The sequence below is a fragment of the Pleurodeles waltl genome, chromosome 10 (assembly GCF_031143425.1).
Source record: "Pleurodeles waltl isolate 20211129_DDA chromosome 10, aPleWal1.hap1.20221129, whole genome shotgun sequence".
Classification (NCBI taxonomy): Eukaryota; Metazoa; Chordata; class Amphibia; order Caudata; family Salamandridae; genus Pleurodeles; species Pleurodeles waltl.
In genome coordinates, this window is record NC_090449.1 from 306,576,390 (window position 1) to 306,604,132 (window position 27,743).

A 27,743-nucleotide genomic window follows, 5' to 3' on the forward strand; every position below is an offset into this window, starting at 1 on the left:
GTAGACTGCCCAACAGTGAGGGACCTGAGGAGGTCAATGGCCTCCTCACTGAGGGCAGCAGGGGTGACTAGGGCAGGGCCTGAGGTGCCTGGGGTGAAGGTGATGCCCACCCTCCTGGGTGAGCGGACACGGGGCGAAGGCTGAGGGGCTGCTGGGAGGGCAGTGCTGGTAGGGGGGTTGGCGGCTGTACCTGTAGATGCGGGGGCACAGATGTTGCCGCCACCACAAGGGAGCTCCCATCAGAGGACGAGTCTGTGTCGCTGGTCTCAGCTCCTGTCCCCGCCGTGGAGCTCCCCTCGCCCTCTGTCCCACTGGTGAATTCAGACTCCGTAGTGTCGCCCTCCAGGGCCATGTGGGATGCAGCTCCCTCGTGCTCTGGTGCCACTGCTCCTCTGCCAGATGATGCTAATGCACACAAGAACAGGGAGACCACAAAAAGGGGGGGGAAGACAGAAGAGAGACATGTTGAGTGGATGCATTACCGCTACCGTTGGCGGACACGACAGACACAGAAGCCCCCTGCACTACGCCGCGCTCTTGGGCTCCAATGTTCAATTCCGGGGAAATGGCCTACAAGGCTATGGACGACATCTGCACAAATAGTTGACACAGGGGCATGACTAGGTGTACTTGGCACTCTACAGAGGTGGGCTGGGATGCCACATGGTCTGCCTTATGGAGGGGCCTTGCCCACGGAACTCGCCCTGGCCTAGGGAAACCCACAGCCCACCTCCCTCACCCAGACCCGTCCACTGCGCGCAAAGTCAGCAGAATGAGAGTGTACTCACCCTCTTGTGGCTGATGTGATGCCCTCAAGCGCCCATCCAACTCCGGGTAGGCCACCGCCAGGATCCTGAACATCAGGGGGGTCATGAAGCGACGGGCACCCCTCCCACGTTGGGAGGACATCCCCAGCTGAGCCTCTGCCGTCTTCTTGCTCCAGCGGCGAATGTCCTCCCATCTTTTACGGCACTGGGTTCTCTGTCTGTGGTAGACCCCCAGGGTCCGGACGTCCGTGGTGATGGCACGCCAAATATATTTTTTCTGGTGGGCGCTGACCTACATGAAATGTACAGGGGAAAAAGACTGCACCGTCAAAGTGATTGGCCCCCATCTCTACCCTTGCCATGTGGCACATGCAATCACTGTCTTTCATGCACGCAGCACTCTCCCCCCTTCCTTCTTACATCCAGCCCTCTTCACACAGGCGTATCCCATACAACATACTCCCTGTGTACATACCTGTTTGTCTGGAGGACCGTAGAGTAGCGTGTACTGGGGGAGGACCCCATCCACGAGCTTCTCCAACTCCTCCGATGTGAAGGCAGGGGCCCTTTCCCCAGACACTCGAGCCATTGTCTCTTCCAGACCGAGGTCACAGCAGCACTTGCAGTGTAGGTCCTCTCCTGTCGAAGATCAGGTATCGATTGACTGAACAGATAGAAAAGGGTGGTCACGTCCGCGGCGGTGCGTACCGTCACCGCCGGCGTACATCGTCATTGGCTCCTAGGACCCATAGGGTCCAATGTTAACCAATACAGCATTGCGTCGCGGTCTTCGACTGCCTACCGCAATGGTGTACAACGCCAGCTCAGTTACCTCACATCCCATTGTCCCACTTTAGAGGTCAGGCAGCCGTCATTTCAGGGGCCCACATGGCTTCATTTTCAACTGCGTCACAAATACCTAGGCCTAGACTCAACACACATACAAGCCACCTTTGTATATGAAAGGTGTTCTGGGTAAACTGTGGGTACGTACCTCTGAGTTGTTTGACTCTGTGCTCGCTGTTGTCCTTCATAGGCACCATCCGCTGGGACATGTGAGGAGATGGCGGCATCCTCCAGTGTACCGACCGTTGGTGGACATGTCGACAATGAAGGGGCGACATGTGATCATCACATACAGGCTTGACCGTGCCACAATCCAGGAACTGTGTACCCAGTTGGAGCCAGACCTGATGTCAGCAATCCGCCATCCCACAGGAATCCCCCCTCAAGGGCAGGTGCTGTCAGTGCTCCATTTCCTTGCAAGTGGGTCTTTTCAAACAACAGTGGCCATAGCATCAGGGATGTCCCATCCTATGTTTTCCAACGTATTGTCCGGAGTGTTGTCTGCCCTTCTGAAACAAATGTGGAGCTACATCGTTTTCCCTCAGGTGGAGGATTTGCCTACAGTGAAATGTGATTTCTATGCCCTGGGACATATCCCCAACATCATAGATGACATTGATGGGACCCATGTGGCTTTGGTCCCACCCCCACAGGAGTGAACAGGTGTGCAGAAACCGGAAGAGTTATCATTCTATGAATGTACAGATGGTATGTTTGGCCGACCAGTACATCTCCCATGTGAATGCCAAGTTCCCTGGCTCAGTGCATGACGCCTACATCCTGCGGAATAGCAGCATCCCTTATATGATAGGTCAACTCCAGAGGCACCGTGTGTGGCTATTAGGTGAGCACTGGAGGCAAGTCAGTGGGAACGGTTGTCTGACGTTATCCCTACAGGTTAGTGTGTGTCTAACTGTTGTCCCTCACCATTTGCAGGTGACTCTGGTTACGTCAACCTGTCATGTCTACTGACCCCAGTGAGGAATCACAGAACAAGGGCAGAGGAACGCTACAATGAGGCCCATGGATGAACTAGGAGGGTGATCGAGCGGACCTTCGGCCTCCTGAAGGCCAGGTTCCGGTGCCTCCATGTGACAGGTGGATCCCTATTCTACTCACCAAAGAAGGTGTGCCAGATCATCATGGCCTGCTGTATGCTTCATAACTTGGCATTGCGACGACAGGTGCCTTTTCTACAGGAGGATGGTCCAGATCACGGTGTTGTGGCAGCTGTGGAGCCTGTGGACAGTGAAGACGAGGAAGCAGAGGAAGAAGACATGAACAACAGGGAGTCAGTGATCCAGCAATATTTCCAGTGAGACACAGGTAAGAGTGCAGACCTGCCTACTTCATGTACTTTAGGACTACTACCGCTCTACTGTCTGTCGTTTTCACCCAGTGTATGGTACTGAGTTGTCACTTTCCCTTACGATTTCACAGATGTGGGTCCCACTGTGTGACATCTGCTTAGATTCCTCATGGACTAGAGCTGTGTGACATAGGTATGTTGACATTACAATTGAAAGAGCATTTTGTCACTGTAATTGCTAATACACTATTTCGAAATCACAGACAGACTCCAGATTGTTTTGTGCTTTAAATGTGTTTATTTAAGTGCTCAATATTGGAGGGGTAGTGAAATGGTGAGGGGTGATGGCGGAGGAATGTCCATGGCAGAGTCCAGTCTATTAGTCTCACAGGTGCATTGCCCAAATGGGCATAGGAAGTGGAGTTGGGGCAGTTTAAGGATGGACAGGGTGACAAAGTGTGACAGTAGGATGACAATCAGGTTGGTCCCATTTCTTGGCGGGGTCTTGGCATCGTGCTCTGTCTTTGTCCTGGATCTCAGGGACCGTTTGCGGGGTGGTTCTCCCTCTGCAGGGGGTGGGGTGCTGGTGTGGTGGTCCTGTGGCGGGGCATCCTGTCCACTAGCGTTGGTGGAGGTGGAGGGCAGTTCATCGTCCATGCTAGTGTCAGGGGCCCCTTGTAGTGCCACAGTGTCCCTCCTGGTGTTGAGTCCTTCCTTCAGCACCCCTACGATGGTGCCCAGGGTGGAGCTGCTGGTTCTGAGTTCCTCCCTGAATCCCATATACTGTTCCTCCTGGAGGCGCTGGGTCTCCTGAAACTTGGCCAGTACCGTTGCCATCATCTCCTGGGAGTAGTGGTAGGCTCCCATGATGGAGGAGAGGGCCTCGTGGAGAGTGGGTTCCCTTGGCCTGTCTGCCCCCTGTCGCACAGCAGCCCTCCCAGTTCCCCTGTGTTCCTGGGCCTCCGTCCCCTGGACCGTGTGCCCACTACCACTGCACCCAGGTCCCTGTTGTTGTTGGGGTGGTGGGTTGTCCTGGGTTCCCTGTAGTGGTGGACACACTGCTGATTAACGTGTCCTGGGGGAGGAGGTATGAGCCCGCTGGGTGGGTGCTGTGCTGGTGTTTCCAGAGGGGGGAATGTATGTGGTGGCCTGTGCCAGTGTGAGGGGAACCGACTGTCCCGAGGTCCCCGATGGGCCGGGCTTGTCATCTAGATCAGTTGGACAGAGCTGCTGTCATCACTGTGAACCTCTTCTGTTGGTGGTGTGGACATGTGTGGACCCTCCTGTCCGGTGACGTTGGGTAGGGGTCCTGTAGCGGTATAAAAGGATGGTTATTACATCTGTATGTGTCATGGTGTGCAATGGGTGGGTGACTGTGTACCCCAGTGCTTGCATTCCTGTGTGGGACCTTGTGTGATGATGGTTTAGGGGGTTGTATGGGTATGTGCAGTGGGCATGCTTTAGTGATGGGTGTCCATGCTTTGTTGTTGCATGCGGGGCTTGGTGTTGGGATGGGTGGTTTGTGATGTTGGGACACATGTGAGGAGTTGTGGTGCTGGGGGTGAGGGTGGGGGTATGTGATAGCATGCAGGTAGGGTGGGGGATGTAATAATTAAGATTTGTCTTACCAGAGTCCATTCCTCCACCTCCTCCTGCGATGCCCTCAGGATGCAGAATCGCCAAGACCTGCTCCTCCCATGTTGTTAGCTGTGGGTGAGGAGGTGGGGGTCCACCGCCAGTCCGCTGAACCGCCTGGTGGTGTCTTGAGACCACGAATCGCACCTTCCCCCGTAGGTTGTTCCACCTCTTCCTGATGTCCTCCCGATTTCTTGGGTGCTGTCCCACTGCGTTGACCCTTTCCACTATTCTTCGCCATAGCTCCATCTTCCTTGCAATTGAGGTGTGCTGCACCTGTGCTCCGAATAGCTGTGGCTCTACCCGGACGATTTCCTCCACCATGACCCTGAGCTCCTCCTCCAAGAACCTGGGGTGTCTTTGCCGTGCCATGGGGTGGTGTAGGTGATGTGTGGGGTGGATTGTGTGGTGATAAGTTGATAAGTGTGCTGATATGTAGTGGTGTGTTGTGTGAGGTGTGTGGAAGTTCTGTGGGTGATGGTGTTGTGTGCCTGTGGATGCTGTTGTTCTTGCTGGTGCTGTCTCTCTCTGGCCTTCTTTTGGAATTTTTGGTCGTGGGCATTTGTGGGTGATGTGGGTGTGTGTTTTATATTGTAATGGGTGTGTGGGAGTGGTGTGTGTATGTGTGTCAGGTGTGTGTATTTCGAATTGTCCAATGTGGCTGTGTTTTGTATGTGTGTGTGTATTTTGAGCGCAGCGGTGTGTACCGCCAATGGAATACTGCGGTTCAAAGACCGCCGCATGGATTTGTGTGTCGTGATAGTGTGGGCGTATTTTGGTTGGTGTGACGGTGGAGGTTTTGTTTTCGCCAGTTTATCACTGACCTTTGGTGTGGCAGACTTGTGTGGGTGTCTGAATTTTGACGGATTCCGAAATGTGGGTCATAATAGCTGTGGCAGAAATCCACGGCCGCGGCGGTGTGTTGGCGGTCTTCTGCACGGCGGTAAGCGGCTTTCACCGTCAATGTTGTAATGACCGCCATAGTCATGCAATCATGCATTGACACTGTCACTCCAGTGAGTGATAAACACACATATGCACACATGCACTGGCCCCAACAATCATGTGGTGCCAAACATGAATACTCACTTTTGTGCTTAATTATTTCAAGAGGGTACTCCATTTCATCATTTGTTATTATGAGAGACATGCAATGCCACATTCCTGGTGCACGCAATACCAGTGAATCAGGTATTGTGGCTTGTGCATCAAGGGACAATGAGTTACTCTGTGATGCTCATGTGGGTTGAGTTTTGTTCAGGAATTATTTTGCTTTCAATGGTCCATTATATGTGTGCCTGTGTTGTATGTAGGTTACATATGCCACATTGGCAGTGTACCCAGAGCCGTATGTGCCCCCTATGACAACATGATCCTGTGTGTTACTTGATGACAATGTTACGTTAAACATGGATTGGCCATTTATCTGAATCAAAACAACAAAAAGATGTATGCTGACAGTGTCTAATTTGATCATCAGGGAGAGAATGCATGGGAAAAGGTGTAGTCATTGCACCTGAAATGTGTTACTCTGGGCTCTGTGTACCTATATCAGGTATTGTAAATCATAGTTTGCCACGTTTGTTAACTTAGAATTGCCAAGTTGGGTGATCTGTGGTAATACAACCGAACTGACACTGTACGCTAATTAAAACATGGGTTAGCAAATGTCCTACTTCTGCAGTCTTGATGAGGTAGGTCTCTATTTGAAAGCACCTTGGGAATGGTGGCACTCACAGGAATGCTGGCCTGCTGATCTTAGCATACCACAATGTCTGTGATAGCCCTCATACTGAGAAGTTAATAATTGTACATATGCTGCACTATATCAGCAGGGGTGTACCAAATGTAAAATAACAAACTATTTTGTCACTTTAAATGTATAATGGAAGCAGACAGTGGTCTCTTGCACAACATCATGCAAACAAATAGTTTTTGGCCATGCATTCACAAAGAGCAGGAATCCCATGATGACCCATTCACTTTAGAAAATTGTTTGGCTATTAAGTGACACAGATGGCAAATGCACCAGCTCTGTACCAGCAATTGTGCCCAAGGCAAAAATATGGTTTGGCAATGCTACTCAATGATAGGATTTCTACGCCTACTTTGAAAAGCCACAAGATGAAACTGTTTAGTGCTACAGCAATCTGGTAGCATCCGGGCACAATTAGGTTTGGCCATGTGAAAGATTTTCTGTCAGACGTAAACACACCGAAACAATTAACTTAGGGCCAGATGTTCTTGGTTTTTTATGTGCAGCATTTGCTTCATTTATTTACGCTACAGCTATGGAAAGAAGCACAATAAATTTTTATATTAGCAAGTGTGCTATACTTTGGCATCCAGAAATAATACAAATGCTGCACAAACAAAGTCGAAATATCGGCCTAAGATATTAGCAGAGGTTAGGAAGATCTTTGTATGTATGGCCACGAATACTGTTCAGACATGGTTTAAAAAAATGGGTACTACATTGGTTCCTTGTATTAGCATGTGAAATACATGCCATTCCTGGTACACTCACAGGCCCTGAATCATAAAGTGGTTTGTGCCGCATTACCATAATCTATAGATGCCAAAGCGGCACTAATTTACAAGATAAAGTTGTCTTATGTAAGTTTGTGCAGCTTTTGCGTCAACAAATGATGGTAATGCGTAGCAAAAATTGAATAAATCGGTGCCACTGTTTGTTCAACTTGCATTCCACATGTCCACAAACATTGCATGAGGCATATTACAAAATCTGCTACTGTCACTCCAGAGCATTGTACTGTACACATTAGTCTAATTTGTACTCACCAACAGGGCCACCAATCACCACACCCAGGTGGTCCCGCAGGTCCTGCTCTCAGGCCACCAGGTCAGCCCAGCGATGTTTTAATTGGTGGTCATTGTGCTGGCTGTTGAAGAGTCTTCTTAGGTGGAACAGCACCTTTGCCCACCTGAGTCTCCTAGCCTCAGTGAGATACCCCTGTATCACCCCGTCTCCAGCCTCCAACATCAGTGGGAGGAAGTGGCACACCAGCCATACAAAAGCCCCCAACTCCTCCTCACCCATTCTCCCCAGACGTGGCCTTCCCAACATCTCAAAAACAACAAGGATAGGAAAGGGTAAAGAGGGAAAACAGGGAAAGGAGGTATGGAAAGGAAACTTAAGGAACCTACAAACAGCCCAACAATACCCCAACTAACAATACCCACTAACACACTCCCAACAGTACAAAGACAAATCTAATCAAAACAATGACAGAAACACACTTACACTGATTAACACAGACACTTACAAAAAAAAACAGAATACAATGGCAATAGCACACAGGAGACAAAAGCACAATATTCACAGACATAACTCAATACACAGCCACACAATCTAGAATAATCACAGACTGCAAAGTAAAAGTGAAAGTACACCCACTGTACCATTTCTGTAAACAGGATATCCTATTACATCACTTCCTGTCTCAAATGCGGGGCTTTTTTTTATATTGTGTGAAATTTTATGAAGCTTACGGGCTTTGCGTCAATATATTTTGATTATGCATAAAAATTCCCCTGCATTCAAAGATCAATACATTTTTAATGAATATCCGATTTCATGGAGTGCGGTGTTGGAATTAACGTTAGGGATCAATCGATGTATTATGGGTGTGAGCGTAATTTTTCAATGCATATGCGGCATATTTTGATGCACATGTGCCTTTTTTGACGCTTTTGCATCAAAAAATCTGTCTATAACAGTGTTTGTGTCCTTTTTCCTTTTTTAACATGCATGCAGCCTATAACTATACAAAGGTAGGATGGTATGTCCTGCAGTGTGTGTTCTAGTGTTTGGGTACATGTGGAAGACCACACTACTGCAGACCCTAATACTCATGTTGTTGTGCCGGATTAGCTCTCTTAAATGATGCAACAGCAACATACAACAGCAACACAAACTTTTGAAATAAAATTGTGTATAACCATCAGATGCCATTCATTGAGGTACATCAGTCATGATAGGTGTTTGTTATATCTGTTGCGTCTTATGCTGTGTGTACTTCCTTGACTTTGGGGACAAACATTTCCCATGACGAACTATACACAGGATAGATAGAGGACGGTTGATAATGGCTATGTCAGAAATGTAACCCATCACATTTAGTGACATGTTGAATACCACCTCATGGTCACTTGTGTGTATACTACCTATGAGTCAGGCATTTGAACATTCTAGGTAAGTACAGTGTTTGTGACACAGAGTCTCAAATCCAATCCTAAAATTGTTATGTACACCACAGTTTGAGTCATGTCAATGACATATGTTTCTCCTGTGGCTGTGGAGGACCAGCAGACCATACTGCATGTGTTAACATATTTCCAGTGGTTCATCGCAAAAGGTGTTCAGTTCAAGTGTGTGGTCATGTGTACCCTGTGTCAGTATTGGCCTCCAAGGTGTCACAGTTACATGCAGGTCTAGTCATGAGTCGGTGGAGCCATTCCCTTAAATAAAAGAGTATCCTTCAAAGCATATTTGACCTAAAGCCAAATATCAACTAACGACACACATGGGGATAGTCCAGCTATGGCACTGCAGAACTTTAATAAGGCTGACGACAGGGCAACTTTGGTGTGCTTAAAAACTTTATGGATCAGTAATAGGAAACAGGCAGCTTTCATCAAAACATTTGTACACAGGGTGGGCTAGAAAATTCCCACTGCAACAGGGAACATCAGTGCCTCTGTGCTGATTAATCTTACAGCTAGTCACCACGCAAGCACCATCAAAAGGTGGAGGCAGAAGTGAATCTGTATGTGGCCCGTCAGGGCACAAACATGTTTTGTCCTTACACACACATTGTCAACCCTTGTTTGTTGTGCTGGAGGCACCGTACCGAATCCATGTATACAGCCATAGCACACTGTCACTGTATGGCACTAATAAATACATGCAAAACAAGACAAAGGTTGGGGGCTGGATTAGGCAATTTGAATACAAGTCCTAGAACAGAATGCGATAATTAAACTGATTAAATTATACTATATATTTGAGGATTCATCATAGACCTACCAGACACAATACCCCAGGAGGAAAGAGAGGGCATGGAAAGCAACTATGAGACAAATGTAGCCAAAGGAAACCTCTATGGTTAACGCAAAGACAGGAACCAGTCAGGCTAACAGGATGCAGGCTCTGTCAGGAACAAACATGAACAAGGCAAATACACAGTGAGCAGACTCTGACTGGGAAAAGCTGGAACAACACTGTGGGAACGAAAAACAGTTTGTGCTGTGGTCTGCAACATTACACAATCCCCCAGGGGCTCTGTTACACAAGTGATTTGTACACCAATGCACAACAAGGAGATTCAGAAAATGGCAGCCTCTAAACAGTTCCAGGCAGCAACAATGGCAGGGTAGGTTCGAATGGCTGGTCTGCATGGAAGTGCTAACAGGTGTGTGCAGCTTCAGTCTCTCACAAGTCCTGGAGTTGAGAATCAAGTTCAAAGGGCCAACTGGACCTTTCACATGGGAAGCAATGGACAGCTGCTTACAGGTCCTACGGACTACCAGGCAGTGCATTATCGGACCTGAAGTCCATGCAGACTGATGAACTATGACTCTGGCATGCTATACTGAAGAGGGAAACACACATGAGTCAGAATGGGAGTCTGGGTGTGTGTAGATGAAGATTCTCAGGGTACAGATAGTCCATTTACAGGGCCCCCTAGAGAAGGGTGGGCAGAGACTGAAAACATGGCAGTGGTAGGACTTATTACCTGGGATGTACTGCGCAGGGCATTTCTTGGGAGCAATGCTTGTCATACCTGGGGCACTCGTGCTATCCATTTTCAGCATAGATGGACTTCTTGTTACGCATGCGCCTTGCAGAGATAGCTGATGTCACACTTACTGCTGTCAAGGGTCTGGTCATACATTCCTGTTACCAATGCAATAGCACATCCACTGCCTCATGTATGAAACACTTTCTTACCTTATGATTGATGGTGTCTTAGTTGTGTGTCATGTGCTGCAATGGTCCATGTTGGCAACATGGATGTGCCTCATAGCTGTGGTCCTCTGATATTGCCCTTCAAATGTGAAATAGACAGGATATATGTCATTTACACTGTGTGTGATGTTGGCTGTACATTCATACCCATCAAATGTGATGTGGCTTTTTCAGTATCCTAATCTGTATTTCTGCAATGCTCCATGACGCTAAACTCTGATTATGATTCCTATGGATCATGTGATGCATAAATAATTACCCAGAGCATGATTGAGTGATGAAGTGAGGTGTTTAATTACATATGATAACAAAGTGGTGATGGTGACTATAGTTACAAGAAGTTTAGTATGATGTGTTGTCTCAATCCTGCAGCTGTGTTTGGATGTCCCCCCTCATTTTCACGGACAGCATCCTCCTCTTCCTCCTCTTCAGGCATTTGTGGGTCTGGTTCATAGAGAGAAATTTTCCTCCTCACACAAGTGTTGTGCAGGATGGCACAGGTCAAAATGATCTTGCAGACCATTTCAGGGGAATGTAGGAGACTGCCTCTGGTGATGTCCAGGCACCTGAATCTGGACTTCAGGATGCCAAAAGTCCTCTCAACTATGGTGAGTGTCCTACGATGTGCCTCATTATAAGCACGCTCTGCTGCTGCGCTTGGCTGGATCCTGTAACCTTGATCAGCTGAAAGAGAAAATGAGGATCAAAATTTGGTTGTTGGTTGCACCTTGATTATCACTTAACATGTAAGTTGTTATCTTGTGTTGTCTGTGACTCATCAGTGTTTGTGGTATTGTGTGGGATCCTAGGCTTCTGTGATGTTCTTTCTGCATTGGGTTGTTTAACTATCAAAACTGGTGTTTGGCTGATTGACCTGATATCAGTGGTATATTTAGAAACTTGCAGTTCAGTGTGTATCTCCCTTGCGTTATGTAATGTGAAAGAAGTGTCTGTGTGTCTTCACTGCAGGTGACATGATACTTCCACACACACAATCGATTCAACTGTGGTGGTAACAGGGTTGCACTATATGGCCTGAACATCCCATCCAATTTGACATATATAATTGCAGGTGAAATACAACAGTGAGGCCCTTTGATTTGGCTAGGTGACGATGCACAACACATCTACATAAGTTGGCAGCACTGAAATGTTCACAATTGAGAATGCACAATTATCCCATGTGTGACAAGTTCTATGCAAACCTATTTTTGTGCCCTCACCGAGTTGGCTCATGGGCAAACGTGTACTTACACTACTGAACCTGGTCCAGGTAAGCTGGCTAACTTGGTTGTAGGGGTGAAGGTTTTAGTGTCAGAAGGTCCATGTGCCTGTACATCTGTTATGTATATGGGGAATTGTCTCAATCCGTATGTGTAGCAGTGTGCACTTTGCATTAGTGTCCCATCCACATGTTTTCACAGCACAGTCCACTTCCTATTGCTAGCTGGCAATGTCACCCCAGGAGTGATGTGAGATGTTGGTACTGTCACCTTCATTAGAGTCAGCATCATGCTATGTGTCTCATGGTGTTTGACCTTACACAGGACGTATTGGTTGGAAGGGTGTGTGATTGAGTGTTATTGATGTGATATTGAAAGATTCATCTTCCAAGTTGTACTGCCAGTTAAGGCCATGCCATTGTCACTGTGTGGTTTTAAATTGGTCCCGTGGTGTCCCAAGAGCATGAAATGTTCAAGGTTACAGTTACTATCTTAGTTTTGATGGGATGTGATATCTAAGGGATGCTGCAAATGCTCATCATGAGTAATAAATTGATTGGCTTCTCATGGTGTGGGAAGAGATACAAACGTTGCTGAAGCTCCTGTTGTTCTAACTGGTAGTCACATAGTTAGTAATTAGGCAGATTCCCTTTAGTCTTTGAGGGGTACAAACCTCTGTGCTTTTTTTATATTTCTGTAAGTGTGATACTCTCTGCTAAGCACTTATTCCCTTTCCTGAAGACCTCTACAGAAGTCTTTTGCTATGCTGACACCTTCCAAAACTCCATAATTAGAGCCCTGATTAAGCAAACGTATGTCACCCTATGTTTAGGAGAGAGAAGGGAAGTTTCTTTATGGAACATCTAATGTTGTAGTTTGTTTTATTATTGTTGTGGCCGTCTCTATTTTGCATCTCGTTTTATTAAGTCTACGGCCCTGATTAAGACTTTGGTGGACAGAAAAGGCCGTCTGCCGAAGTCCCGCAGTCAGGATACCGCCAGTGTGGTCTCCTTCCCCAGCCCCTATTACGAGTTTCCCACAGGTTTGTTTCCGCCCACTGGACCAACGGGAAACAGCCAACAACATTGATGCTAGCTCATAGTTGAGCCGTTGACAATGGTGTGGTGCATAGAGTGCACCAGCACCCGTTGCACTTTTCACTGTCTTTGACTGCCCATGCCAAGTGCATGGGCAGTGCAGGGGTCCCCATGAGGCTCCTTGCACCCTGTCCCTGCCAGCCTTTACATGGCGGTGCTACCGCCTTGTAAAAGCTGGCAGGGAGGGGGAGTCGTAATCCCCGGATTAGGACCAGAAGCACCACCAGCACCACAACCAGCACCACCACCAGCACCGCCAGCCCCTCCATTAGAGGAGTAGTAGCGGTGCTGGCAGTCTGACTGTGGCAGACCGCCACGGTCGTAACTGTTGATGTTAGACTGCCACATTGCCGGTGGTTCAATTGCCACCGCGGCCCTGGAGGTTCTAAGTCCACCAGGGTTGTAATGAGGGGCTAAATCTATTGAGACATTTCAGCTTGTTAGCTGTATTTCTGTATCTTTTGAACTTATTCCTGGTATGCCTATATACCAGATTGATTAATAACCTGAAATAAATTCTTCTTAACTACAGCTATTGGTTCCTGGTCTTTACTGTGTAGTCACATTGGCTTCACAAGTCAGAATTTCTTTTTTTAATGTATCCTCCCTTTCAGTGCTTCATGTCAACCAACAAAGGTCCATACGACCAATGGGGAAACTCTCTGACAACTTTACTAAGAGATTGCGATACGCCTCCTTGAGTGCTCCCACCACTTCATGCCACAAATTGCAATTCGTCCTTGACCTATGTGTCTCCAGGAGTTCTTGACAATCATGAGAATTCCCTGAAGCAGTGCTTCTGCTAACATTTCAGCAGCAGTCTTTGCAACTTTCCAGCCAACCCTCACAGTTTTGAAACAAGCAGGGCGGGTGAAGAAAGGTCTACAGGCAGCATTGCCTCTAAATCTCATCAAGCCTTGAGCGTATATCCTTCTGTTTTTGCAGCCTCTCTTCTGTACAAGTATCTGACTGAAGAAGGTAGAATTCTCTCAGAATGTATACCCTCTCTGTGTATGCTTCAGTGCATTACACAATGTCAATGGTTTTAATTTGTTTTGGCAACAACCTATTGTTAATATTAAAAACCTACTGGACAGTTTAAAGAATTCATCAGTTAACACCGTTTGAGAATCCATTTAAATTCCTGCAACTCCTTTACTTGTTCCTTCACAACAAAGCACACAGTGCAAAATTAATTGCAATTCGGGACTTGCCATGAAGGAAGCAAACCAGTTTGCCCATGATCACATGATTCCATTTGATGGAATGTACAGATTCAAAAGCAGAAGTCCAGATATTGATGTTTGCAACCTGCTTGCGAGATTAAATATACACCACTGTCCTTACATTTCTTTACCTGGTGAATCGGAATGATAAATTCTCTGGTGTGTTTGGCAGAATAGAAGTGGATGTTTTATGAGCATTTCACTGTAGACTGCAAAAGTAGGAAAAGATTACTTACAGGTAACTTCAGTATTCCAATGTTGGCTTCTTTCATAGATTCATGTGTTTGAACCATTCCCTGTCGTCAAGGTGGGATTCCCACTGTCGACGGACTTCCAGCTTTATTCACCAAATTTTCTCTTATTTATACAGAGCTGTTGTAATTAGTCTTGACAGGAAGAGGTGGTAAGGTTGTAGCACCTTATGGGTGGCGCACAAAGTGTGGAAAGCATTTTATGAGGGCAAACTGTGGAGATCATTTTATGGATGCACTTTGACTGTGGCCTATCCTGACGCACAGGCAGTCTGGCCAGCGCGCTGCAGTTATAACTCCTTATTCTTTGGATGCAACCGGCTTCCATTTTGATTGGTGGACTAGCAGCTGTAATGCAAAAGGAGGCAAGGGGATATGTAATTAATGCCGTCTGCAGCGCATGCACGAAATAAGTGCATGTAAATGGCACACCGGGAGCACAATGAAGGCGTGTCAAAGGCAAGTCCATCTACATCCATCTGTGCATTGGCCTCACATTGTGCTAGCTACGCCTATTGTGAGGGCATGGGCCCTAGTCTACACTGCAGGTAATACCGATCAAATGTGTTACTCTTGTAAAGAGTTGTTAAATATCAACAAGTCCTGGTTAGACTCTGGCGAAATTTAGTACCACAGATGAGCAGATGCTGGGTCACGCAACCTACTAGATAGACATAGAGAAATCATTTATGCAGCCTGAGTTGAGTTTTGCAACTCGTGCATTGAGAAAAAGAGTTTCGACATGTTGTGCGCCTTAATTAATGCGTGTTTCTTAAACATGCAGTGGAAATGAATGAGGTGATTGTGACAACAAATGTTGACATGCTTTTTGTCACTGACTCTTGGACAGCACCTAAGTTTGCTGCAGCCTCCACCAAAGGTTATAAAAATGTTCATATATCTCATCCTTTAAGAAGAGGTGGGGTGTTGGCTTTTATGTTTAAAATGGGGCAGCGTATGTCCTTTGGGAGAAATATTTTGATTTTCAATTTCCCTCTCCTCCACTGTCTCCACTGGTTGCATGCTTTGTTACTGCTCTCCTGGAATCTGCAGTAATTTCTGATTTTAATGTGTGGGCGGAGCTGCCTAATAATGCTTAGGTGGCAGATTGGGTGAGCATACTAGCTGGGAAACATCATCATTAAATGAAATGCCCCTCCCTGCACACATCAGGAGGGTTAGATACTCAGCCTGATTTTTGCCCCGGCGGAGCTTGTTGCTACTACTTGTTGTTTTTTCATTTGCTGCCCTAAATGCGCTGTGTATGCTCACACATGGGCCCCCGGCTCACTGTGCCACTGGAACCATGCTGTACCTGGCTGAAGATCTCTAACTAGAGCAAAACCAGTCCTAGGTTGTTTGTGTTCTGGCTCAGGAAGAACCTGGCCTGGCAGTTTGAGCTGGGCTGTTCCCATGAGGAGCAGGTCAAGAATGATTTGCATATGGCTGGTACTAGACTGAGGTGGCATGGGGGGTGAAAAACAATGGATTGTAATGCGGATCCGAGCAACTGCCAGTGGTTGAGATTAATTCAAACGTTCCATACATCACCTTGTTGTTTTCTCATTTGCTGCCATAAGTATGCCGGGTATTCCCAGAAGTGGGTCACGGGCTCTCAACCAAGCTACACCTGGCTGAAGAGCCCTAACTCTGGAGAAACCAGTCCTGGGTTGCTTGTGTTTTGGCTTGGAAAGGATCTGGTCGGGCGGTTTAGGCTGGACTATCCCCATGAGGAGCAGGGTTGAGACTGATTTGCATATAGCTCTTTCCAGACTGAGGTGGCATAGTGGGCGAAATACAATGGACTGGGATGCTGCCCGAGTAATTGCTAGTGGATGAGCTTATCATTACATCGATGACCTTGTTATTTTTGCATTTGATGTCCGTTGGAACTTTTGGCGTGCATGGATATTGTCCCCCCTGTCTGAACTGACCATTTCCTAATTCAGTTTAGGACAGAGAGATGATCAAGGACAAGCATGGTTTGACAAAGGTGAATAGGAGACTTGCTTTAGTACAATCTTAGGCAAAGATATCTGCCAATGATTTTACAGCCACCCTAATAACTTTTGCATTTTTATTGGAAAAGGGCTTTGTGAATACTGATTATGAGAAGTAGGTTTCCTCAGCTATTGACACTGTACTTTTCCTTCACAACCCTCGTCACGAGCGGACTCACCCATCTGCTACTTCATATGAGAATTCACCGAGGAAATCTAAAATGAGTTGCAAAAAATTAGAAAGAATCTGGCGAGGCTAAACTAAATCTTGAGGAAGCATTAAAAGAGTGTGTGTTCTCCACCTTGCACTAATCAGACCTTTGAGCATACACAGCAGCTGTGTGATTAATTGCCTAATTTTGCTGATGAGAAAAACTATAAGATTTGTTTGAGGATGGTAACCCCTCTTCCTAGTTCTCATAGTGCAGCTAGTACACCTAATCCAGATGTAGAGTGTAGCTTACCTTTGGAAGTCGAGATGTCTGTTCTCTTTGGCTTTGAACAGCTTACCCCGGAGTTTCTTTTTGGACCTGGCAAATTGCATTACTTATGGCTTCCCTCTGGACCCTCTTCTTCCCGGAGTCTCGAATATGGCCGCCCCTTGCTGGTCAATGCCTCTTATGAACATTTGAAATAAATCCTTCTCAGACATGACAGTAACAGATGAGTGAAAATGGCTCTGATTGTACCAGAAGGCCATGGCGGACGCTTCAACCTTGAGGTATTTCGGCCCTATATTGCTGTTACCTATTCCTGTTAAAATTATGAAAAAATGTATCAACAGGCAGATCTCTAGATTTCAGGAACAGTATAGCATCTTGGACCCACTAAAATCTGCCTTTCGCATGGCATGTAAGAGGAAAACAGCTTTTGTATCTGTTTTGAAGACCTTCGAGTGTTGTCAGACAACAGTTTCAGCAGACTTTATGCCGACTTCGACACTGTGTCACGTGACAAATTGCTTTCAAGGCTGGATGAGGTAGACATTCATAATTCAGACACCCAATGGGTTAAGTTTTATTTGAGGATAGGTGGCAGGTCATCCAACTTTCGTTCTTTTCTGTCTGAGTTTAAGGCCTTATGGGGAAACATTCCTCAGGGCTCTTTGCTGATCCCATCTCTTCTGAATTTGTACATCTGTCCTTTGTCACAGCTTGTACAATCTTTTGGGGTTAAATTCTTGACCTATACTATACTGATGACACTCAGTTTGTTATAAGTCACCTTGTTGCCCTGCCCCACTTCAAAGTGAAAGGGCAGGAATGCACTGTATCTATGGCATATGATGCATTCCTGTTCTTTCCCCTGCACTGGCACCTTTGCGGCAGCCTAGGGCCAATGCAGGCACCTGTGTGTGCGTTGTAGACATGATTGTTTTTGCACAGGAAGGGGCACCGTCCCACACAAAAAAGCTGGCAGGCCTTTTACTCTTTCTATGTGTGCTTCGGAACGCAGCACACAAAAAAAGAGGGAAAAAAAGCAGAGAAATAAAGATGTTTCTCCTCATTGCACCTCCCTGGGATGCGTCACAATCCTTGGTTGTTGCATTGGAACACCAATGACAACACCCATCGAACGCCTCCCTGACTAAGAGTAAGGCAATGCAGTGAGTTTCCGCTGCCTTGCCTTACTCCATATCTATGAGGCCATTCAAAGCCGCACAGAATGGCTTTGCATGGCTTCATAGATATGATTGAGAAGTCTGCGCCGCTGCATCAAAAGTGATTCAATGGCAGCGCAGGCCTCTCATAAATATGCCCCACAATGTCTAACGGCAGTGAAGTTCTTCTAGAGTGCATGCTGGATGCAGAGCTTAATTTGTAAATAAAAACGTGCTGGTGCCCAAAGCCCTCCTCTTAAACAAATACTGAGGCGGTGTCATCCTGAAGCCATCTCGGGCCTCTTTAATCCATATAAAGCCCCTCCCTGCCCCTGCAGCTCACTCTAGCAGTTTTCTACTTTCTCCCTTTGAGACACTTTTTCATTTTTCCCTTCCTCCGTCTTTCCCCTGTGTCTTTTGCTCGCAGCAAATGCTTGAGGCAGGAGAATAAACCCCATCCCTCAAAAATAAGTGCCGGTGCTCAGCACCGGAAACAACAACCACAAAGTAAGCACTGGCTGGATGTAGCCACATGGTTGTTTCAGAACTACTTGAAAATAATGCTGACAAGACATCCATTCTGCTTTGTTCAAATGGCTCTTCCTCCACAGCCATTTCTACTGATTTCTAGTCTGCTCCTCCACTTCTGTGGTGGCACATAACCTAGGGGTTCACTTTGGAAATTGACTGACACAAGTCATTAGCTATTTATCTTCTGCCTGTTTCTCTGTTTTTACAGCTGCTTCATAAAATCCCTTTTTCTTCCTTCTTTCGGACTGGCTGTGGGCCAATCGACCATTCTTAGTAGGCTGGATTACTGTAATTCTCTGTTTCTTGTCTCATCTGCTGAACTTTTAAATAGACTACAGCGCATTCAGAATTGCACTCCCAGATTAGCTTTATAGTGGCCTGATTAATTTCTGTCCTCGATTGTCTGCCTATTGTGAAAAATATTAGTTTTAAGACTCTGAGCTGTGCTCATAAGGCTTTCTATCGAAAGCTTCCTCATTACCTTTGGCTGACGCTGTGTCACCATTCTCCTGCGCACAAGCTGCGCTCCGAAGAAGCTCTTCTAGCTGCTGCTCCCACGTTGAAGTGGGTGAGATAGGGTGGCAGGTCATTCTCTGTCAGAGAAGCTCTTCATTAAAATGTATTAACCCTTTCCATGCAGAAAGTGGAAGATCTACTTCGTTTTAAGAAAGTCTGAAAGACTTGCCTTTATACACAACTATTTGTTACCAAAGATCTGGTATTACTTTGTGCTAATTTCACTGTCTTTGCAACACTGGCCCAGAGATTGAGTTAGGCGAATCTAAGTGCTTTTAACAGATTGTGGCGAGAATGTATTTTATATCTGCTGCTAATAGCATATGCTAAATTATGTTATACCTGCTTAAAGTGCTATCCATCAGCATAATTGCACATTATCTCATATTTTAAGTGCACTGGCACTTTGTATTCTAGTGTTGTATATTTCACATTTAGCTTAACTGTTCAAGCAAGCATGGCCTAATTCCGAATTTGAAATAAACAAGCAAGAACTGCAGATTTAAATGAAGTGAGCTTTTCTGCAGTAGTCTGGTGCACTCTGAAGATCGACCCCAGAATATCAGTAAGGCACAATATTGAGGGCAAAATATTGAAAAAGAAATTGACATGTAAGTAAGTCTAGATGTTCTATTCACAACTATATATGTACCTATGCAGTGCATATATCTTCAAGATATGTTGATGTTTAGTTAGGATTCTAACATGCCCCTACCTTTCCATGTTTTGTCCCTCAACATTCTGTCATCTTTATTGTCGTACCATGATATTATTTGGGTCAATATTCAGTAGTACGATGCCCTACTGCCTCTTCCCCCCAAGGTCTTCTCAGATTCTTCAAACAAGAAGAGGGAGCAACCTGCTCGTTACTGTCTACCGTGCGTTTTGGTTCAATCAGTGCATAACTGTAGACTAACACACACTGGATTTATCAATACGTGCTCCAGTGATTTAGACAGCGAAACTCTGGCCATGTGCCATCATGAATCACACACAGAATATTTTTGCATCTAACTATATTTTTGCTGGAAACATGTGCTACATTTTTTTAGCTTTTCCCAGTGTCTGTCTTTCACGGCGGGACTGAGGCTGATAGGTTACCAGGACTCTCTTTTTTTAGTTCTTTTGCTACACTATGCCAAGAGTATGATAAAATGTATTAGGGCCGTGTAGTGTGAACGGGATGGTTGGAGACAGCTGGCTTTCACAGAGGACCACCTTCCACTATGATATGTTCGTAATAGCGATGCAATGTTTCTAAACGATGAAACTTTTCAATGAACACTTTTGTTGATTGTCATGGCAAACAATGTCAGACCTAGTATACAAAATCACTGGCCTTTGTGAAGCACATGCAGCTTTATTTTTGACACTTAGGTTCTTCTTGCAACCAGTAAGTTCAGATGATACGAAGCTTGACAGTGATGTAGAGACACAAGCTTTGTCTTTAATGAATGTGTGATATTTCACAGTTGCCTTGCCTGTTCTGGGTCTCTGGTTTTAAGATGCTTGCCTTGTCTGCTCTGTTTTTTTATCAGTCTTTAATTTATGTACTTGCAGCTTTATATAGCGCATACTAAAGCCAGGGATGACAGCGCTTTATGTCTTGCTCGCTACCTGTGGTTTGTAAAACCGTTTGCTTCATCTGTTATACGTGATGCGTGCTCTTCCTTTTCTGTAATCATCATGTAGAAAAGTCTACCATGCCTGCTATGTTTTGTGGGCACTTGCTATGCATGTCCTGGACCTGTGGTCATAGTAGGCATGCTTTGTGTGTCATGCACATACAGTTATGAGATGCCTGCTCTAGTTGTCCTGCAGACTAGTGAAGCCTGCTCTTACTGTCTACTGTCTTGCACCTGCAGCTTGAAGAAGCTTGCTCTATGTTTTTCTGAACCTATTGTTTAGTGAAGCTTGCTCAGCCGGTTTTGCACCTGTAGTTCAGAGAAGCATTCTCTTTCTAATCTTCACCAGTAGTTTAGAGACACTTGCTCCACCTCTCTTGCGCCTATAGTTTAGGGATGCATGAGAGAAGATATATGTTCTACTCTCACGCAGCTCTAGTTTATCGAAGGCAGCTATACCTGTGCTGAACCTGAGGTTTATGGATGCTCATTCTGTCTAGGTTGTCTGTGTAGTTAAGGAACCTTGCTCGTTTAGTTTAGGAAAACATACTCCAATCGAATTTATGGTTTTAGGGAAGCGTGCGCTATCTGTCATGGATCTATGCTTTAAGGATGGTTGTTCTGCTTACACTACACCTTTGAGTTAGGAACTCCTGCTCTTCCTCTGCTGCATGTAGGGGACATTGCATCTCTTACTCTGGATTTTTGAGGACAGTGTGCTCTGCCTAGTGTCTGGATAAGAGCAGAGCACTGGCCTTTAGCTCAATCTCTGCACTCCAAGAGCCCCACAGAAGGCAGTATCAGCGTGCTCTGGTAAACCTGGTTGGTAGAATAAAAGTACTTTGCTGTAAATCCTCTGCTATCATTCTAACTTAATTGTACCATCATTCATCCCAGCCACAGGGCCTTGGACTTTGTTCATCACTGTATGCTCCCTGATAACACATTAAATGCTGATCTCTGGATATCTTTTGTCAGCCCCCGTTTCCATTACTCTATCTGCACCACCACCTAGTTTTCTCTCAATGAGTTTCACTTAACAGCTAGATCCTGTCACTCCTGCCTCCCAGGCATAGCAGCTACATGACCTGCCGAGGGGCCAACTGCACGTTCAGACAGAGGGCAGAGAAGGGTAGATCTAAAAGGGAAACACAAGGATTCACGGTCTGCTCCATGCTCTGAAGGACTAGTGTGGCTGGGGCAATATCAGTTACCCTGTTTTCAGAGGCCTACCCGTAAATGTTCGTTTTTATGCTTTAGGCAAGGGTGTAGCTATCAAAGAGCAGAGCCAATAGGATAATTACATAACAGACATAGCACAAATATGCACCCATGATCACATGGGTATTTAGATAACAGATTTTTTAATTATATGTTTGCAGGAAATATATTGCTGATCTTTTCCAAGTAGTGTAACAGGCCCGCATTTTATGTACTTGAACTGAAGTTGCTGGCACACTTCCTCTGCCGCTGGGGCTGCACTAGGAACAACTGATGCTGCACTTGTACTTTAAAAAAAAAATGTTTTATTGACAGTCTCCTATAGTTGCATTAATTGGGGACAATGAGATATGTAATCAAGCCAAGCATGACTTTGTACAGCATGTTTATGTATACAGAGGATACAAATAGGTATTCCAGTCCACTATTTGGCTCCATGCGGTAACATCTATTTCTAAAACAACTTCCGATGTCATCTTTAGATGGATAGTGACAAGCAGAAAGAAGCAGTACTGGCAATCGCACCCAACTAAAAGTGTGAATATACAACAAGTATGGGAAGCACCTTTGCTCCTAGCCTAGCCGGTCATACTCATTGATGGATTGGTTTAATTCCTCTGAGCATTTTTTAAGGGTCCCTCTGGACATGCATGCTTTTAGACAAACCTCTATAGTAAGGATTTCACCCTTAAGTTCCTCCGCAAGACGTGTGGCCATTTTTATGATTAAAATAAACCAATCGTGAGTGAAATGCCACAATATTAGTGAGCAATCTTTCTTGAAAATCTTATCCTTTTGGGAAAAAAATGTTAATTTCTCACTATTAGGCCCTGTAGGGCTGCATTTGCCCTCAGGTACTCCGTCATCATGATTCCATGGATCATGGTTTTAACTAGATTCCTGTAGGAAAGTACCATCTTGCCTGGCATGTTACCCCCATATTTCACTGTATATATGTTGTTTTAGTGTATGTGTCACTGGGACCCTGCCAGCCAGGGCCCCAGTGCTCATAAGTGTGCCCTGTATGTTTTCCCTGTGTGATGACTAACTGTCTCACTGAGGCTCTGCTAACCAGAGCCTCAGTGGTTATGCTCTCTCTGCTTTCTAAATTGTCACTAACAGGCTAGTGACCAATTTCACCAATTCACATTGGCATACTGGAACACCCTTATAATTCCCTATTATATGGTACTGAGGTACCCAGGGTATTGGGATTCCAGGAGATCCCTATGGGCTGCAGCATTTCTTTTGCCACCCATAGGGAGCTCTGACAATTCTTACACAGGCCTGCCACTGCAGCCTGAGTGAAATAACGTCCACGTTATTTCACAGCCATTTACTACTGCACTTAAGTAACTTATAAGTCACCTATATGTCTAACCTTCACCTGGTGAAGGTTGGGTGCAAAGTTACTTAGTGTGTTGGCACCCTGGCACTAGCCAAGGTGCCCCCACATCGTTCAGGGCAAATTCCCTGGACTTTGTGAGTGTGGGGACACCATTACACGTGTGCACTATACATAGGTCACTACCTATGTATAGTGTCACAATGGTAACTCCGAACATGGCCATGTAACATGTCTAAGATCATGGAATTGTCACCCCAATGCCATTCTGGCATTGGGGAGACAATTCCATGATCCCCTGAGTCTCTAGCACAGACCCGGGTACTGCCAAACTGCCTCTCCCGGGGTTTCACTGCAGCTGCTGCTGCTGCCAACCCCTCAGACAGGTTTCTGCCCTCCTAGGGTCCAGGCAGCCCTGGCCCAGGAAGGCAGAACAAAGGACTTCCTCAGAGAGAGGGTGTTACACCCTCTCCCTTTGGAAAAAGGTGTCAGGGCTGGGGAGGAGTAGCTTCCCCCAGCCTCTGGAAATGCTTTGATGGGCACAAATGGTGCCCATCTCTGCATAAACCAGTCTACACCGGTTCATGGATCCCCCAGCCCTGCTCTGGCGCGAAACTGGACAAAGGAAAGGGGAGTGACCACTCCCCTGCACCTCCCAAGGGAGGTGCCCAGAGCTCCTCCAGCATGCCCCAGACCTCTGCCATCTTGGATTCAGAGGTGTGCTGGCACACTGGACTGCTCTGAGTGGCCAGGGCCAGCAGGTGACGTCAGAGACTCCTTCTGATAGGCTCTTACCTGTGTTACTAGCCTATCCCCCTTCCTAAGTAGCCAAACCTCCTTTTCTGGCTATTTAGGGTCTCTGCTTTGAGGAATTCTTCAGATACCGAATGCAAGAGCTCACCAGAGTTCCTCTGCATCTCTCTCTTCACCTTCTGCCAAAGGATCGACCGCTGACTGCTCAGGACGCCTGCAAAACCGCAACAAAGTAGCAAAGACGACTACTGCAACCTTGTATCGCTTCATCCTGCCGGCTTTCTCAACTGTTTCCTGGTGGTGCATGCTCTGGGAGTAGCCTGCCTCCTTCTTGCACCAGGAGCTCTGAGGAAATCTCCTGTGGGTCGACGGAATCTTCCCCCTGCAACCGCAGGCAACAAAAGACTGCATCACTGGTCCTCTGGGGCCCCTCACAGCATGACAAGCGTGGTCCCTGGAACTCAGCAACTCTGTCCAAGTAACTCTCACAGTCCAGTGACTCTTCAGTCCAAGTTTGGTGGAGGTAAGTCCTTGCCTCCCCGCGCTAGACTGCATTGCTGTGTACCGCGTGATTTGCAGCTGCTCCGGCCCCTGTGCACTCTTCCAGGATTTCCTTTGTGCACAGCCAAGCCTGGGTCCCCGACACTCTAACCTGTAGTGCACAACCTTCTGAGTTGTCCTCCGGCGTAGTGGGACTCCCTTTTGTGTCTTTGCGTGGACTCCGGTTCACTCCTCTTCTAAGTGCCTGTTACAGTACTTCTTTGGGTGCTGCCTGCTTCTGTGAGGGCTCCCTGACTTACTGGGCACCCCCTCTGTCTCCTCATCCAAGTGGCGACATCCTGGTCCCTCCTGGGCCACAGCAGCATCCGAAAACCCTAACCGCGACCCTTGCAGCTAGCAAGACTTGTTTGAAATCTTTCTGCATGGGAACACCTCTGCAAGCTTCTTCACGACATGGGACATCCATCCTCCAAAGTGGAAGTTTCTAGCCCTCTTCGTTCTTGCAGAATCCACAGCTTCTACCATCCAGTGGCAGCTTCTTTGCACCCTCAGCTGGCATTTCCTAGGCATCTGCCCACTCTCGACATTGTCGCGACTCTTGGACTTGGTCCCCTTGTTTCACAGGTACTCAGGTCCGGAAATCCACTGTTGTTGCTTTGCTGGTGTTGGTCTTCCTTGCACAAACCCCCTATCACGACTTCTGTGCTCTCTGGGGGTTATAGGTGCAATTTACACCTACTTTTCTGGGACTTGGGGTGGACTATTTTTCTAACCCTCACTGTTTTCTTACAGTCCCAGTGACCCTCTACAACATGGGTACTCACAAACTTTTTCTCTGGGGCCAAAATTGCAGTATGGTTTGCGGCCGAGGGCCGCACTGAAGTGACAGCAGGGGTCCCCTTTTTCAAAACATTGCTAAACAATGCTGCATTTTGAATCCACACCCAGCACTAAGTGCAGAATGCTGGCGATGTTGTAGTCCCCAGGGGCCCTATTCCACATACTTTGGGAATGCCTCAAAATTACCCAATCTTGGGATGAGGTCCTGAATTACACAGATGCACACATAGATAAGCAGCTACCTAGATTTCCCGTTTACACCATTCTGGGACTTCCCAACAAGCTCACTTTCCCGCTTAGATCTCATAGAGGAAGACAAATTGGTTTGGCATTGGTAGCAGCCAACAAGCCTATCCTTGCTCACTGGGGCACAAACAAGATCCCAACCCACCTTGGATGGTTCCACCGTCTCTGGCATGTGCTAGGTATGGAGAAGCTCACCCTTGTCGTAACAGGAGTGGGTGACTCCTATAGGGAACGCTGGCAGCCATACATAGCGCTTTTGTCTAAGGAATTTTTGAGAACTGGTGTGTCTCAAATATTTATGGCTACTGAGATTAACAAACACAGATGACCCTACCCAGACTGGGAAAAGCCCACATGTAACTGGGAAAGTTGAAACCATGTTGCAATGTGCCTTCCTGACTATTTTCATTAGCACTGCAAAGCTTTTCGTTGTTGGTTTGTTATCTATAATGACATGCAAGAATAAAAACAGATTTGAACCATAAAAATGTAAAGGAGATCATTTTAGCAGAAGGAAAGTAGCATCATTTGGGAAATTAGAGGGTTTGCCTGTGGTTAGGGACCATAGTCTGTTATTTGCCTTCACAGTTCAGCCCCTAGTCTAAAAACATGAGGTAGGATAATACCCTACTACCCCTTAACTATAATGGATTTGATATCAAGCCTTAATTATATGCTGATAATCTGATCATGTACTCAGTGGAAGTGGAGGGTATATTGAAAGCTGTTTCCCAAATCTGCAAGAATGAGGTGAATTATCAAGTTATAAAGTAAATTCCTTTAAAGGTGACCTACTGCAATGGAATAGTTCTAACTGTTCTTATCTTAGTAAACGTAGGTTAAGATATTTAGGAGCTCAAATAGTGCAAAAGTATGAGTATATACCTTCTGTTAATTTTGTTTTGGTTTTTAAGAAGGCCAAATATCTAATGAAAAATGGTACAGACCAATGCTATAACTGAATGAATAAATGTGGTGAAACAAAAAATATTGCGAAAATGTACTTTAATCTTTCAAGCACTATACACATATACTGACTCACTTTTTTAGGGAGTTCAAAGATAAAAAACAAACCATCATGGCTAATAAATCTTCCCAGTCACCTGGAAAAAGCTGTGTAGATCGTTCAACAATAGAGGATGGGTCTTACCTGGTTTTATACTCCACTATTTGGCATTATAGTGGATGGCAAAAGAATCAGAAGCTTATTTATTTCAAACTATAGATAAGGAACCATTCAACCAATGGCCGCCGTACGTAAACATAGAGGAGGGCCGCGGGAGCATGCGCAAAGAAGCCACTATTGCGCATGCTCCCGCGGCCCTCTTCTATGTTTATGTACTGCGGCCATTATTATATGGCGTTTCTCGGCCGTGTCCGCGGGCCGCCAAGGTAGGTCCGTGGGGCCGCTGGCGGCCCGCGGGCCGTACTTTGAGTAACGTCGCTCTACAAGCTCACATAGGTTTGGGGTCCATTCGTGGTTCGCATTCCACTTTTGGAGTATATGGTTTGTGTTGCCCCTATACCTATGTGCTCCCATTGCAAGCTATTGTAACTTTACACTATGTTTATGTACTGCGGCCATTATTATATGGCGTTTCTCGGCCGTGTCCGCGGGCCGCCAAGGTAGGTCCGTGGGGCCGCTGGCGGCCCGCGGGCCGTACTTTGAGTAACGTCGCTCTACAAGCTCACATAGGTTTGGGGTCCATTCGTGGTTCGCATTCCACTTTTGGAGTATATGGTTTGTGTTGCCCCTATACCTATGTGCTCCCATTGCAATCTATTGTAACTTTACACTGCTTGCATTACTTCCTTTTGCTATTACTGCATATTTTTGGTATTGTGTACATGTATCTTGTGTATATTTGGCATCCTCATACTGATGGTACTCACTGAGATACTTTTGGCATATTGTCATAAAAATAAAGTACCTTTATTTTTAGTATATCTGTGTATTGTGTTTTCTTATGATATTGTGCATATGACACCAGTGGTATAGTAGGAGCTTTGCATGTCTCCTAGTTCAGCCTAAGCTGCTCTGCTATAGCTACCTTCTATCAGCCTAAGCTGCTAGAAACACATTTTCTACACTAATAAGGGATAACTGGACCTGGTACAGAGTGTAAGTACCCCTTGGTACCCACTACAAGCCAGGCCAGCCTCCTACAATTCCCTTTTAGGGTGTTGAGTTCATCCCAATCCTTACTGTCACTCTGGCC